Genomic DNA, 13,834 nt, shown 5'->3' with positions numbered 1-13,834 from the left:
CAGTTCTGACCTCCGGGGGCTGTGGGACAGAAGAGGGGGGCGAGAAAGGTGAGTCTGGGGGATTTCCCAGGGGGATAGGGAGCACATCCCGACACAAAGTAAAATCTGTTTTTAATTTAGTTATTTTATAACCTCTGAGTAATTGGTATTCTTAAAAAATTTCAAACACACTGTTTTGGTTCTCTAAATCGGGCTAAAGAAACAAAGCTATATCATCGGCATAAAGATTTATATTAGTCATCCCTTGGAGCGGTTGTACTATATTAATGTTTGAATGGACAGCTATTGCTAATGGCTCTATAAATAGAGCGAAAAGTATGGGTGACAGAAGTCAGCTTTGTCTTGTACCTCTGTTAACCAATATTGCTAGAATTAATAATTATTTGTGCTGAGGCCCATGCGTAGAAGCTGGATTACATTAATAAACTTATCGGTAAACCCTAACTCACCGGGAATAGTGAAAAGGCTTTGGCAACACACTAGGTCATTAGCCTTCTCTGCATCTAGTAACATGACTTTAGCAGGGATTTTATTTTGACCAAAGTAAACTAAATCTTCGTTTAAGAAATTAGTATTAAATAATTGTTGCCTGCCGGCACGAATCCACGCTTCTCCAGGTGTATAACCTAGCCTATAGACTTACTCATTCTATTTGGTAAAAGCTTAACTAGAGCTTTATAATCAACGTTTAAAAGGCTTATCGGTCTATATGAATTGACATCCTCCTTGTCCTTGTTTTTCTTTAAAAAAAACTAACCACAACTGCAGTACGAAAAGAGGCGGGGATTTCACCCCCTTTTAAAACATGGTTAGCTAATTTAATCAGCTCAGGGTTTAATACTGAGATGTTTACTTGTATAGTTCAACCGGCAGTCTATCTTCTTCGCATTCCTTCCCATTAGCGCAATATTGTACAACGTCTTCCATTTCTTTTGGAGTGATGTCTGCTACCAGATCTTTTACTTTGCTGATGTGTAATTTAGGAATTAAAAGTTTACTAAGAAAACCCCTGAGTCTTGAAATATCCACATCCTGTGTTACAGAGTATTGTGCTGTGAGCCGCGGGATGCGTCAGGGATGCCCGCCCTCCCCTCTGTTATTTGCTCTGGCCATGGAGCCCCTAGCGGCCCAGGCCAGAACGGGGCAGCAGTATCCCGGGCTCTGTGTGCATGGCCACACTCATTACATCGCGCTTTATGCCGATGGTCTACTCATGTTTTTAGCAAATACGGCTGACACCCTCGTCGGAGCGAAGCGTTTACTCCATGACCTTGATGTTATTGCGAGACTCAAGGTGAATTGGGCGAAGTCCTGCCTGTTCCCTGCTGCCCCATTGGATGGGGGCCCTCCAATCACAGACGGATTGCAGTGGGAATATCGTTACTTGACATATCTGGGGACCCGTATCTATCATGCGCAAGCTGACTTACTGGAGGGTAATGTGGGTAGAGCCATCCGGGGAATTAAAGGCAACCTGGAATTTTGGGTGACCTTGCCTCTCTCGGTGGCCGGCCGAGTGGCCCTCCTTAAAATGGTGACCCTCCCCAGGTTACTGTATTATTTTCAAACCCTGCCAGTAAGGATACCTGTGTCGATTTTTAAACAGCTTCAATCGATGACCACAGGGTTTCTCTGGGCTGCTGGCAGATGGAAGGTGGCACTGAAAACTCTAATGAGACCGAAGGCTGACGGACTCGTGGTGCCTGACTTCGAGACATACTATTTGGCGGCCCGATTACAGTGGCTTATCCAAGCAGTTGCCCTGGAATTTTGAGGACCGGACAAGCGGGATGAAGGGTGGGCCCCTGGGCAGGTACTCTCTAGAATTATTTTACAGTTGCCACTCACAAAAGAGGTACAAACGTTTTGGCTTTGTTGGAACAGGAGTCAGAGGAGGGCGCAGATCGCGCTTCCCTATGCCCCTGAGATCTCTTTGGCCATGTGCACTGCTCTACCACACGGGGCAACTGGACTGCACTGACCGACTGGAGGGAGAAGGGTCTGTATACATTAGGGGACCTATATGAAGATAGTACCCTGCTTCCCTTCGATGCATTGCAGGACAGATATGACCTGCCTCGCGGGGACTTTCTGCTCCACTTGGCCCTTGTTTCGGCCATCCAAAAGCATTGAAGAGAAGGGTTGTCTGAACCGCAAACCTCCATGGCTTTCCAGTACATAGTATTAGCGGTAGGAACCTTTAAGGCAGTTACCTGCCTATATAGGCGTATGATGCATGAGGCACTGACTCCGTTGCTGGCACTGCGGCAGAAGTGGGAGGAGGACTTAGGTGAAGAGATCCCTGGGAAGGTGCTGGCTGAGCTGGTTGAGCAGGCATGGAAATGCTCTAGGAATGCCCGTTTCCAGGTAGCGCACTTTTTTATACTGCGCAGGGCGTACCTCACCCCAGCAAAAATTAACACATACTTCGGCATGGATACAGCACTGTGCCCGTGATGCAACACGGAGGGTGCGGATTTCCGTCACATGATGTGGGACTGCCCCCAGCTTGGGATGTATCGAGAGGAGGTGGTTACGCTACTGTGCGATATTACTGAGAGAGAGATAGAACCCACTATAGGCATTTGTCTGCTGCGCTGGTTCTCCCACACATCCAAGAACAAGATCACTAGTACATTTTTGGACTTGGGCCTTCTTTTGGCCAAAAGAGACATTACAGCACATTGGAAATCCAGACGGGGCCCAAGTGTTCAGAGGTGGAAAGCTGACTTCAGTAAATGGGTGGAATGCAAGGGCACTGTTAGATTACAGCTTGCTTGCCGAGCGAATAGTGAGAAAGCTTTGGAGGCCGCAAGGGCTTGGGAAGTACTAGTAGTCTTACTGAAAACTCCGGACACTGATCTGGATGTAGACCCCATGGCTGGAGACCCGGCTGTTTTGCCCTGACTAATGTATATTCAATAACTGGCTGTCTTTACCTATTATGTCCCTGATTACATCTACCTCTGACGTTGCAAAACTCCCTGATATACGCTGCAGCACATCTGTATTGTGGTCCTTTGTGCTACATCTTGCTGTTATCATAAAATCTGCTCTGTGTGACATGCCAGGGAGGGGTAGGGATAAGAGGGAGTGGGGTAAGGTTCTTTTGGTATTCTTACAACATGCGGCTCAGGTACTGCTCCCATGTATCTCATTGCTAACTTTTCGTTACTACTATGTTTAATTATCAACAACCTGGGTGTCAATTGATGTTCTTATTTTGAGGAACGGTACACAATATCTGTTGGCTACGGTTATGTAACTTGTACTTGGGTGCGACCAGAGTATGTTGTTGATAAATGAGCACCTGTTTGCCTTTGTATCCTGATCATGATTGAATACTTCTGTTTTGGAACAAAAAAATATATATTTAAAAAAAAAAAATCCTGTGTTACGGAGTATATTGTTTCATAATGTTTAAGACATCCCTCCTTTATTTGTGTCTCATCTGTTATGCCAGTTTTTGTATCTTTATCTGTATGGTATATAATCCTATTTTGTGCTTTCCACTATTTTAATTGCCAAGCTAAACATTTCCCTGCAAATTTGCTTTCCTTGTATACCTTTTGAAGATATGCTGAATTGGCCAGTACAATTTGGCATAGTAATAATCTTGCATTGATATTCAGGTTTGTCAAAGAGCCAGTTTATTATTTGTATTGCTATTCTGCAAATATTGCAAACTAGCCCAATTGATATCTAATTCTAAATGTGTCCTCTGTGCTCTTTGCTATCGCCTTAATGTTATGTGTTTAGAGGTTATACAACCACAAATGGTTGCTTTAAAATCTTCCCAGACACTTTCTACCCTTGCAGTATTACTATTTAATTGAAAAAATACATTTTATTTCATTCTGTATATCGAGACACCATTCTTCATTTTCGAGACTATTGAAAAATATTCTCAGGAGTATTTTTCACACACCAAGCCCTGATATGTCCACCCTTACCAAAGCATGGTCTGAAAAAACATTCTGGATATGCATGGATCAAATCATTTTAAGTTGTGAGAGGAAAGAAAATAGTATAATCTAGCAGCGCTTTCATATTTTGCAAAAAAGCATGAATATTCTCTCTTATTTGGATATACTTCTCGCCATAGGTCTATTAGAGCCAACCATTGCATACATTCCATCAATGCCAAGCATGACTTATTCTGCTTGTGTCTGTCAGGTGATGAATCTAGTACCGGATTATGGAGGAGATTAAAGTCACCGGCCAAAATCACAACACCAGTGATGCATTATCTAAAACTGGTGCATACAGGGTGGCTACTGTAAGTCTATTATTATTAATCAATCCACTAATTAATCTCCATCTACCTTCTTTAACTGCCTGAGAGAAAATAACTTGATAGGGAAAAAATGTATTAACAAAAAATGCTAGCCGTCGCTGATTAAAAATATTGATAACCTGCCCACTGTCTAAATATTTTATATGTAGGTTCCTTCTTTTCTATATAAGGCATCCCCTGAATCAACACAATATATGGGGAGTGCCCCCGTAAGCAATAGTCAATGTCCCGAGCTTTGATTTTATTATTAAGGCCATAAGCATTTAAGGAGACGATAAGTATGGATTTCTTATGCGACTGCATATGATAAAAGGGAATTAGCAATGGGGACATATGATCGCTACAGTTAATCAAAGACCTTATCAAAACCTTCACTAGGAAATAATCTCGATCAGCATTACAGCTGCCCTTATATTCAAATCTAAAATGACTTTCCATCATTTCTAGGGAACAAAATTGCTGGGTGCCAAATAAAGTGCCTGATCCTACCCAAAATGCTTACATATGTCTTAATTATAGAAAAACTAAAAACTAAAAAAATTCTTGTCGGGAAAGCATCTGAAATAGCATTTTGCTATATACTGCCTCCCGACTCCAAACAACACACTGGGAAGTTCACCGATAATCAGTAACCCTCTCAGAGTTTTCAGTGGAAGATTAGCTTGAACAATATTGCAGCTGCCCTCATAATCCAATCTAAAACGTCTTCCCATCATTTCCAGAGAGTACAGTGCAATATACATAATATCGTGCCTCATCCAAATTATAGTAAAGTTCATATATGCGTCTTGGATATAGAAAAGACCAATTAAAATCGTGTTGCAAGATCATCTGAAATATAATTTGGGTCAAAACCACGTTTCACCCAAAATCACATTTACCATTTCACTTGACCATTCCTTTAAATAAGAAACAAAATATCTGACTCTATAAAGTGATCATGCAGAGTAAATTGCATAATCCAAGTGCATTATTTCAGCATTATATAAAAAAATGTGACATAAAGAACCTCATAGAAGTACCATCTATGCAAGCTAACAAAAATACTTAATATACTAGAATGTATAATTTGGGCGTAAAAATCTTGTTAATTCATAAACATATACTCTTCCCTGATGCTTATCAGCCCATAGTTTTCCTGTAAGTACCCCTCCAGTCCCATCCCAGAAAGCCCTCCCTGTGTACCCTGTGGTAGGATAGCCCACACCTTCCTCTCTCATATCAGTCCTATAGGTGCCATGACCTTGCACCTTTGTACACTCATGTAGCCGAAGAGACCCCAGATCCTCTGGTCCCTGTTAGTCGTAATAAGCGCCCTTATCGAGGGTAACATATGTGTGTGAGGACTTTGGGGCATATCAGCAACAACCGGCGATAATTATCGCTAAGCGCACGTAGTGCTAGGATAATTATCGCTGGCTATTGCTGGTTGATATCGCCGAGATAGCGTGCTATCAGCAATGCTTATCTCGATTGCGATAAATAAACCAGCGATAGTTGCAAAAAGGTGCGATTATCGCTGGAAATCCAGCGATAAACGCACAGGGACAGGGGTTACCTTGTTGATAGGGCTTGGTGGTCTCAGCCCTATAATCCACCACCCATTGGCTAACATTGTTTAGTCAAAGGAAAAGCAGGCGTAAAGAAACCTGCGATGAGCGCGGTTTGCGCTCCTTTTATCATCGCTGCACAGGTTAGCATGCAGGTTGATAATAGGAGTAATGTCGCTTAGCAACATTTTCCTAGAAATATCTCTGTGTTACGCCCACTTTGCATCTCATTAGCAATGCAAAGCTGGCATTATTGTAACGGGCGCTAAGTCAGCAAAACATATTTGCTGATAAGGCGATGAAAATATCGCCACTTTTCGCCCGAAAACGGACGTTAAAGCGGCAATAATTTCATAGCGCCGCCTTGATGATATGCCCCCTTGTCCTCTAAACTGTAGACTCTGGCAGATTTACAAGCCCCTTGCACCACTTTTGCGTCATTTTTAACATGGGAAAAGTGACGCAAAAGTGGCGCAAGAGCTTGTAAATAAGCCCCTGAGTCTTCCGCCTCTGTCATTCCAGCAATTTGGCCATTACTTCCTCGATCTTTGTCAGCATCGCACGAAGTGTTATGATTTCCTGAGGTGTGCTGTCCGTAGCTCTTTTATCTCAGCAAGAATAAAATTGAGCATACTGTTGATAGACTGACCGGATTCCATTTAGTGTTGCAAATTCTGAAAACCTACCCTATTTCTGTCCGTCAACGATACAAGGGAAAAATCTAGCTGAGCTGCAGTCGTATCATGAAGAGCGGGTTGTTGGACCATGGTCGCCAATGGCTGAGACATTGTTAAGGTTTCCATCGGAACACCTCTGGCTGTCAAAGATTTGTGCGATTTTGAGAAAAGGGGATGCTGTTTGTATGGAGCAGGGCTTACAGAAGGTTTGGCGGCAGACGTCTTATGAATGTCCCCCAAAATACTGTTGTTTTCCACCACTTCCACCTCTTCCAAAGTTGAAGGGGAACAGGATATTTGTAATTCCTAAGTGTCTTCGCCACTTTCAATCTCTGCTCCTTTTTCACTTCCGACTGGGACTTCTGGCCCCTCAATTACTTTTTGATCCATCCTTTCCTGTGCATTACGCAGTGTATGAGCATTAGCGGGCGGAGAGCCCTTCTGTCGCAGTTTCTGAGCGGGAGCGGATTGATTGAGAGAAGCTGAGATGACTCTTGGGAACCTACGTTTTAATGTGCACATACTGCAGCTGATTTTTATTCTCCTTTTTCCCCCATCCTGGGGATTTCTAATGAGATTAGCTTTTTTAGAATTAGTTTTTTAGACAGCAGTCTCTGATGGAAAATCAGCTGATGCTTGCTGTGTCATTTTTTTAATATCCTCAAGGATTGTACGAGATAAAAAAGCTCTCACTGCTCCGCTCCTTCCTGTTCTCCTATCACCTCAGGCTGGTGGCATCAAGGTTCATTTAAGGCATACCAGTTGTCAAATATAAACAGTAGCTGAGAGGTCTCTTAAGGTGCAGTTTCTTTTTTTGTGTTGTAAATTTTCTATTGCAATAGAAGCCTACAACAGGGTTTCCAATGCAGATAGAATGCAACCTTGAACCACAACATTGAATGGGCCAATATAAAGGAAGAACATGGGAGGGGGGAGAGAGGGAGGAGGAGCAGGGTGAAGAGGGGAGTGGTGGGGGATTGCAAAGGGGAGGAAGCAGGTCAATAACGAAGACATGGAATCTGGCCTTTCGCCCCATTGATGTATGCCAGACCTCGGCTGTTGATCGTGGCGTAGTAGGCATTGACACTTTTCCCATTACAAGCAGTCTGGTGGCCCTTTTGAAAAGTTATTTCAGGAGGTAGGGGAAGGCGGAAGGGAGGGGGTAGGTGTCCAGGGTTTATGAGTGATGCAGGTTTGGGGGTGGGGGTGGAGAGGGCGGGCCTAGGTAGGGGGTAGGAAATAGGCTAGGGAGGAGATCTAACTGATGAATAATATTCCGGAAAATAATTCCCAAAATCCAGACTTCTTTTCAGGGCATCATGCGCCGTTTTAATTCTTAATCCAGAAATATAATTCAAAAAGAAAAACAGCTGAAACGTATTTCGCCCAGTGGCTCACAGGCCAAGGGCTTTTTCAAGGCAGGAAATCTTGTGTGTTCATATGATTAGGCGGTCTGGTCTTCCTGTTGTCTCTGTGGTCCCGAGATAAGAACTAGGTAGGGTGGAAGGCTCTCATCTGTGTCGCAAGGTGGGGTAGACCCCAAGTCCCAAGCCATGATGAAAAATGGTGCAACTTGGGCGAGGGTGGCAGGAGGCAAGGGGTAGTGGGTGTAGGGAGGAGGATGGGGATGGAAATGAAGGGATTGTCCTATGTCATAGGGTAGTGGTGCACCCAGTGCACAGATGTACGGCATCAGGGGTCTCCATCAAGGCTGGAAGATCCATATGTCTGCATGCCCAGTGGTGGGGTAGGAAAACAAACAGGGGGGAAGGCAGTGGGATGGGAATAATGGAAGGTATACAAAGAGGGGGAGGGGAGGTTGGGGGTGTGGTCAGTGAAGGAGGCTAAGGCGGGTGTGGAAGCCAGAGACTCAGCCCGGGGGGAGAAAGAGGGGCTTATATCACTGCACCAGGTGATAGGCTGGTCACTGTGCTTGGTTGAAGCATGAGGGGGGACCAGTGTTGGTGCGCTCAGATTTAAGGAGGATTCTGGAGGAAAGGCGCCCGCATCTGGGTGAACACCTCAATATGGTCTTGCATCTCATAAATGACACGTTCATAGGATGCTGTCTGAATCATTGACACCATCCAGGCTTCCTGAGAGGTGGGTATGGGTGAGCGCCACTAGAGGAGGATGCCGAGCTTTGCTGTGGACAGCGCTGTGAGCAAGAGGCGGCGTTGCAGTCATGATTGATCAGGCGAACCTCCATGATCATGTATAAAAATAACAGTTGGAATATTTGGCCAGTATTTTTGTAAAGCGTGAACAATTACCCGAAGGGGTCAGGTTGCTGGGGGCCATCAGGAAGATTAGGCGAGCCATTGCCTAGAGACCCTGGGTTCCGGAGTCAGTCACCCTGGCCACTGCGCCACACCTCTTCCAGGAGTGAAGGGGAGCTGGAGGGGCATGGACATCCCTAGGAGCCCGGGTAATCTCCTACTCCTTTTTTATACTAATTAATAACAGGCCTGACAACTTGCAATGACTAAGGGTCTGTTGGTAGCTTGAATTGGGACGGATGGAGAATGTGGATTGGGAGATGACCTTGATGCACCTTGGTGAGATTGCAATCAAAATGAGTTTTCGGCTTATTTAATTAGAAATTCTCCACAGGGTGTTTTACAGCTGAAGCAACTTATGTAAGATGGGAAGGATTCTCATGCCTAACTGTATGAGATATGTGGATGTGGACTTCTCCCTTATGTTATCGGCATGCCGCAATATAGGAAAGTACTGATGAGACGTAACAGAGGTACTATCCAATGTCCAAGTGGTGCTGTCCGCTGCATGTTCCAAATCAAAATTCTGGCCATCTCAAGCAAGATATATCGGACACAGAATACACCCTTTTTTTGGTTTACTGGGGTTAAAATGGCCAAAGAGGATGTAGTGATGCAATTGGGAGCTCCCAGACACACTCTAAAAATAAGAGGATCATGGGTATGACCCACTGTATGGAGGAAGAACGGGTGGTGTACGCACCTAGGGGATACCCAGGAAAGTTTGCCATGGTATGGGGACAATGAATGTCTTCCTTCTGCATTGATGGACACGAGGTAACAGCCACTAGATCCCACTCATCTTTCCCTACGGGCTACCCCCAACACTATTGTACCTGTTGATGCAGGATTCGATGTACGTTCTGTCCTCCCAAAGCACCGGATGGATTCTCTCCCCACATGATCGCTGCCGAATCTTTCCAACATACTGGACCATGTGGTTAATCGGTCATGTGTTGTAAAACTTATTGAATTGTTATTTTGTGGGTGGTGGGCCTAAATGGGATGATCCAGGTTGAAAAAAGCAATAAAAAAAGTTTTAAAACAAAATGAAGAATCTAGAAGTGGAATTGGTGTTCTTAGTAGATTCATATATGCAGTTGCATTTTCTTTATTTATCTCTACATGCATTATATTTTCTCCAAGACAAAGCTACTTCCTCTACACCACCATCAATTTTAGTTGTTTCCTTTCCCTTGCCAACCCTGGATCAGGATTTACTCCTGCCATTTTGCAAATCTCTGACCATTTCCAGGATTGAAGTAGGTTTCAACAAAAGGTAGTGAATAACCTGGAACATAGGCATTTGTCTGTGTACACTACCTTCCGGAATATTTACATCCTGGAATTTCCACTCTCCATTGTTGGGTGTAAATTGGTTTAGATGAATATATTTGTACAAGTACTTCTTTTGAGGAGTGTAAAGCTACCTTTTGTGGAACTACAGAAGTGTTTTTCAACTTTCAAAATAAGTTATCTGTGCTTGCAAGCTAAAAAGATATGCGGAAATCACTTGGTGCACCGTTAGTATAGTACACATTTGGTAGTAATATTGACCCTAAAAACAGGGACTGTTTTGTAAGGTATTAATATTTATTTACTGACTGACACAGGTAATGAACTTCCAATATACACAAATACTCCTTATTTTAATTACCCTGGAGTTTCACTCTTTAACTCTGCAACCACCAGAATTAGTATGAGTGAGACACTGAATCAATAAATCAGTCAATCAGGAGATTGTAAAGTGTGGCTACTCACCCTTGTGGGTCTCAAGGTGCTGAGGGAGGGGCTGCTAATCAAGGAGGTTCAGTCAAAGAGCCAGGTCTTGAGATCCTTCCTGAATTGGGTAAGCGACGGGGATTGCCTGAGGTGGAGGGGTCAGGTGTTCCAGGTCCTTGTGGTGAGGCGGAAGAAGGATCTTTTTCCAGTTCTGGTCTTGTGAATCCATGGGACGGTGGCCAGGGCAAGTTGGGTAGAACAGAGTTGTCTGGCGGGTACGTGTAATGAGAGGCGGTGGTTCAGGTATGCTGATCCTGTGTTGTGGAGAGCTTTGTAGCCATGGGTGAGGATCTTGAAGGTGATTCTCTTGTTGACTGGGAGCCAGTGGTGTTGTCAAAGGTGTTGAGTTATATGGCTGCAGTGGGGGATGTTGAGGATCAGTCTGGTGCAGCGTTTTGAATGTCCTGTAGTTTCCTGAGCTGTTTCTGTGTGACTCCAGCATACAGTGCATTGCCGTATTTGAGTCTGCTGGTGATGAGTGCGTGGGTGAACATCTTTTTGGATTCTGTGTGCATCCATCTGAATGTCTTTTGAAGCAGGCGGAGAGTGTGGAAGCAGGATGAGGATGCAGCGCTGAACTGGTGTTTCATTGTGAGTGAGGAGCCCAGTATGATGCTGAGGTTGCGTGCATGGTCCATGGGGGTGGGGGAGGTTCCCAGTGCGGCAGGCTACCAGGAATCATCCCAGGCTGATGGGGCGAGTCCCAGGATGAGTAGTTCGATTAGAATTAGGAATCACAAAGTTAATCTGTAATTCTGCACCCACGCCCCCTAGTAATTCTTCATGTTTCTCAGTATTTCACCATACCAAGTAGTGGATACCACATCAACAGTTATAATAGAATCATAATTCTGATGGAGCTGGTAGTTTTTTGACAGACTCCATCGGAAATACAGGATGACAAGAGGGAACACCCTCCAATTATAGTTATCGAATGCAGCCATTTGCACTTACCCCCTATTATGATACAAGACTTTACAAGACATTGATAATACATGTGCAAAGATGATCATTCTGACAGTAGGTAACTGAAAGGAATTAATCTGTAAATAATCCCATAAACTCGGCTTTACCATATGAAATCTTCCTTTATTTTCTAGGTTCATACACATAATACTAGGCTTTTATGCTTTTTGAGTCAGGTTCATAGAAGGTTCTCTTTGAAAACCTTGCCTTTCTGTTTTCTTACAGATGTGTGTTTCTCACTCCCTCTGGGCCTGCGTTCCTCCAGGAAGACAAAAAAAAACAAAAGAAATTCAGGTAAATATGGGTTTAAAAGGAGAACAAAATATAGACTTTTATCTGCATTGAGTTTCCTTTCTTTCCCTCTTCTTGGTATTTCTAAAACCTCCTTTGGGTTATCAGCATTAGAAATAACTGGGATTATGGGAGGAAAAGGTGCAAAACATGCCAACTATTTGTTGTAACCTCTTTGGGTTAACAACATTAGTACAAGCTAGGATTTATGGAAGGAAAAGGAGAAAAACAACTGACAACTCTTCATCGTGACCCCTAGTTATCTTTGAGTCATTGGGTTACATTTTTCAACCAACTTTTGCTCAGGTACTAATTGGGTGAGTACATAAAGAACTATAATTTATATTTAGCACCAGGAGTCTCCTTTCTGAGCGACAGTTTGTGCTCTATAAATGCCCCATTTCATTTCATAAGATTGTGGAACACTCCTCCCTTGTCTTTCAACACCTTTACAGGAAAAAAAGTTTTAACATCCCTGGTACCAAATAAATTCAAGCACTTTCCCCTCCTGTGCATCCTCTCCCTTCTATGAAGTTTGAGCCGTGCTTTGGTTCATTAAGCCTCCCTCCTGCTCCCTGACAACCACCTGGCCAGAGAAATGCCCTCTGGGACTGTGGCACGAGTATGGCCTCCACTGGTCCTAAAAGTTGACCACGGCTCTTCTACAGATATGTTCAGTTCCTTTGTGGTTGCCTCAGGAAAAGTTGTCATTCTTTTCCTCCACTAGCCACATGTACTGTTCCGCTACTTTTCCTACATTCTAACATCTCCCTTCCTTTCCTCTTCACACAAGCCCTGAATCACTGCTTCTCTCAAATTCCTCTGAACTTACCACGGGGAAGTCTCCTTTGTTAATCTTTCTTGTCTATCTGTCCTCTCCCCCTCTATGCTTCCTATTTCCTCTAGTCTTTAATCCTTTTCTTTCCTTTTTTCATGTTGTTGGGTTGTCCCTTTTTCCTCCCTACTGCCCCTGTTAGCACTCCTGCAGAGCCAGCACACCTCAGAACCCCTACAGCATGTAAGCAAGCCCAGCTGCAGTACCATAACTCAAAAACTATTACTCACAGCTTCTGATATACGCCTTATTTTAGATCATAAGAAGACTGCACAAAAACTACACAAATGTCGACCTACATTGCAAGCATTATCTCATTCTAAAAAAGGGTGAAGACCAATTGAAGGGCACATTCAGACAATCTAACATTTCATCATATTCAAATATATATTGGCTGATCAATCCACATAATTCCAATATAAGATAAATGAGATCTTAAGAGTATTTTTGGTCCACTTAAAGTGGTGTTGACAAAATCATCACGTATGATAACATAACCAATAGGATTGCCTGTAAGGTGTACAAATCATAATACATTTCAGCTGTGATCGTCTTTGGGGTTAAACTAACTTTCAGTGGAAGTCTGTGATCTCTGTGGAGAAGCCCACATCTCTAATGCCCTTATTACAGTCTGGTTGTGACTTCTCTAGTCATCTATAATAAAGAAATGAAGTAGCTGCTCGACCAAAAAGAAAAAGTGATCAACGCAATAGGAAATTGTAGGAAAGACAGAATTGATGCATGTTTCTACACAGTCTGAACCACAAGGTTTTTTAACTTAGCATTCATTAAACTGATGAAAATGAAAGAGCAAGACATTAAGTATTTAAGTAGTTTGTGGGATGGGTGATTGTGTTAACTTTTATGATGAGGAATAAAATACCCTCTGCAGTACATTACAATGATATTGCAAGCAGTTTTGGAGTTCCTTGACCTTATACGGTAACTCAATCTTCGGCCTCATTCCTTAAGATGGTCACAGAACTCCTCAGTGACTTGGAACATTCTTATAACATACGGCAGGGGTAATTTATCACATATATCGGAGTAACAATAGATACGAGTATGGAATAAGATACAGTGGCGTAGCTAGACATTTGTCCGCCCTTGGCATACCCAGCGTATGCAACCTAGGGCGGCATGTAAGAGCAGGGTGG

The 13,834-nt window shown here is 43.4% G+C and overlaps 1 long non-coding RNA gene across 1 annotated transcript in view; it reads left to right on the top strand.

The window, feature by feature from the left end:
• The window catches only part of LOC146855191 (uncharacterized), a 240,125-nt gene that overhangs the window by 189,049 nt on the left and 37,242 nt on the right, over positions 1–13,834 (top strand). Inside the window, exon 4 of the long non-coding RNA XR_014981285.1 lies at positions 11,777–11,845. This is a non-coding gene — a long non-coding RNA (uncharacterized LOC146855191). The remainder of the gene's footprint in view (positions 1–11,776; positions 11,846–13,834) is intronic.

This window comes from Triturus cristatus, chromosome 4_1 (assembly GCF_964204655.1).
Source record: "Triturus cristatus chromosome 4_1, aTriCri1.1, whole genome shotgun sequence".
NCBI classification, from domain to species: domain Eukaryota; kingdom Metazoa; phylum Chordata; class Amphibia; order Caudata; family Salamandridae; genus Triturus; species Triturus cristatus.
Note: the sequence above shows the minus strand (reverse complement) of the source record. Positions and strands in the feature narration are given on the sequence as shown.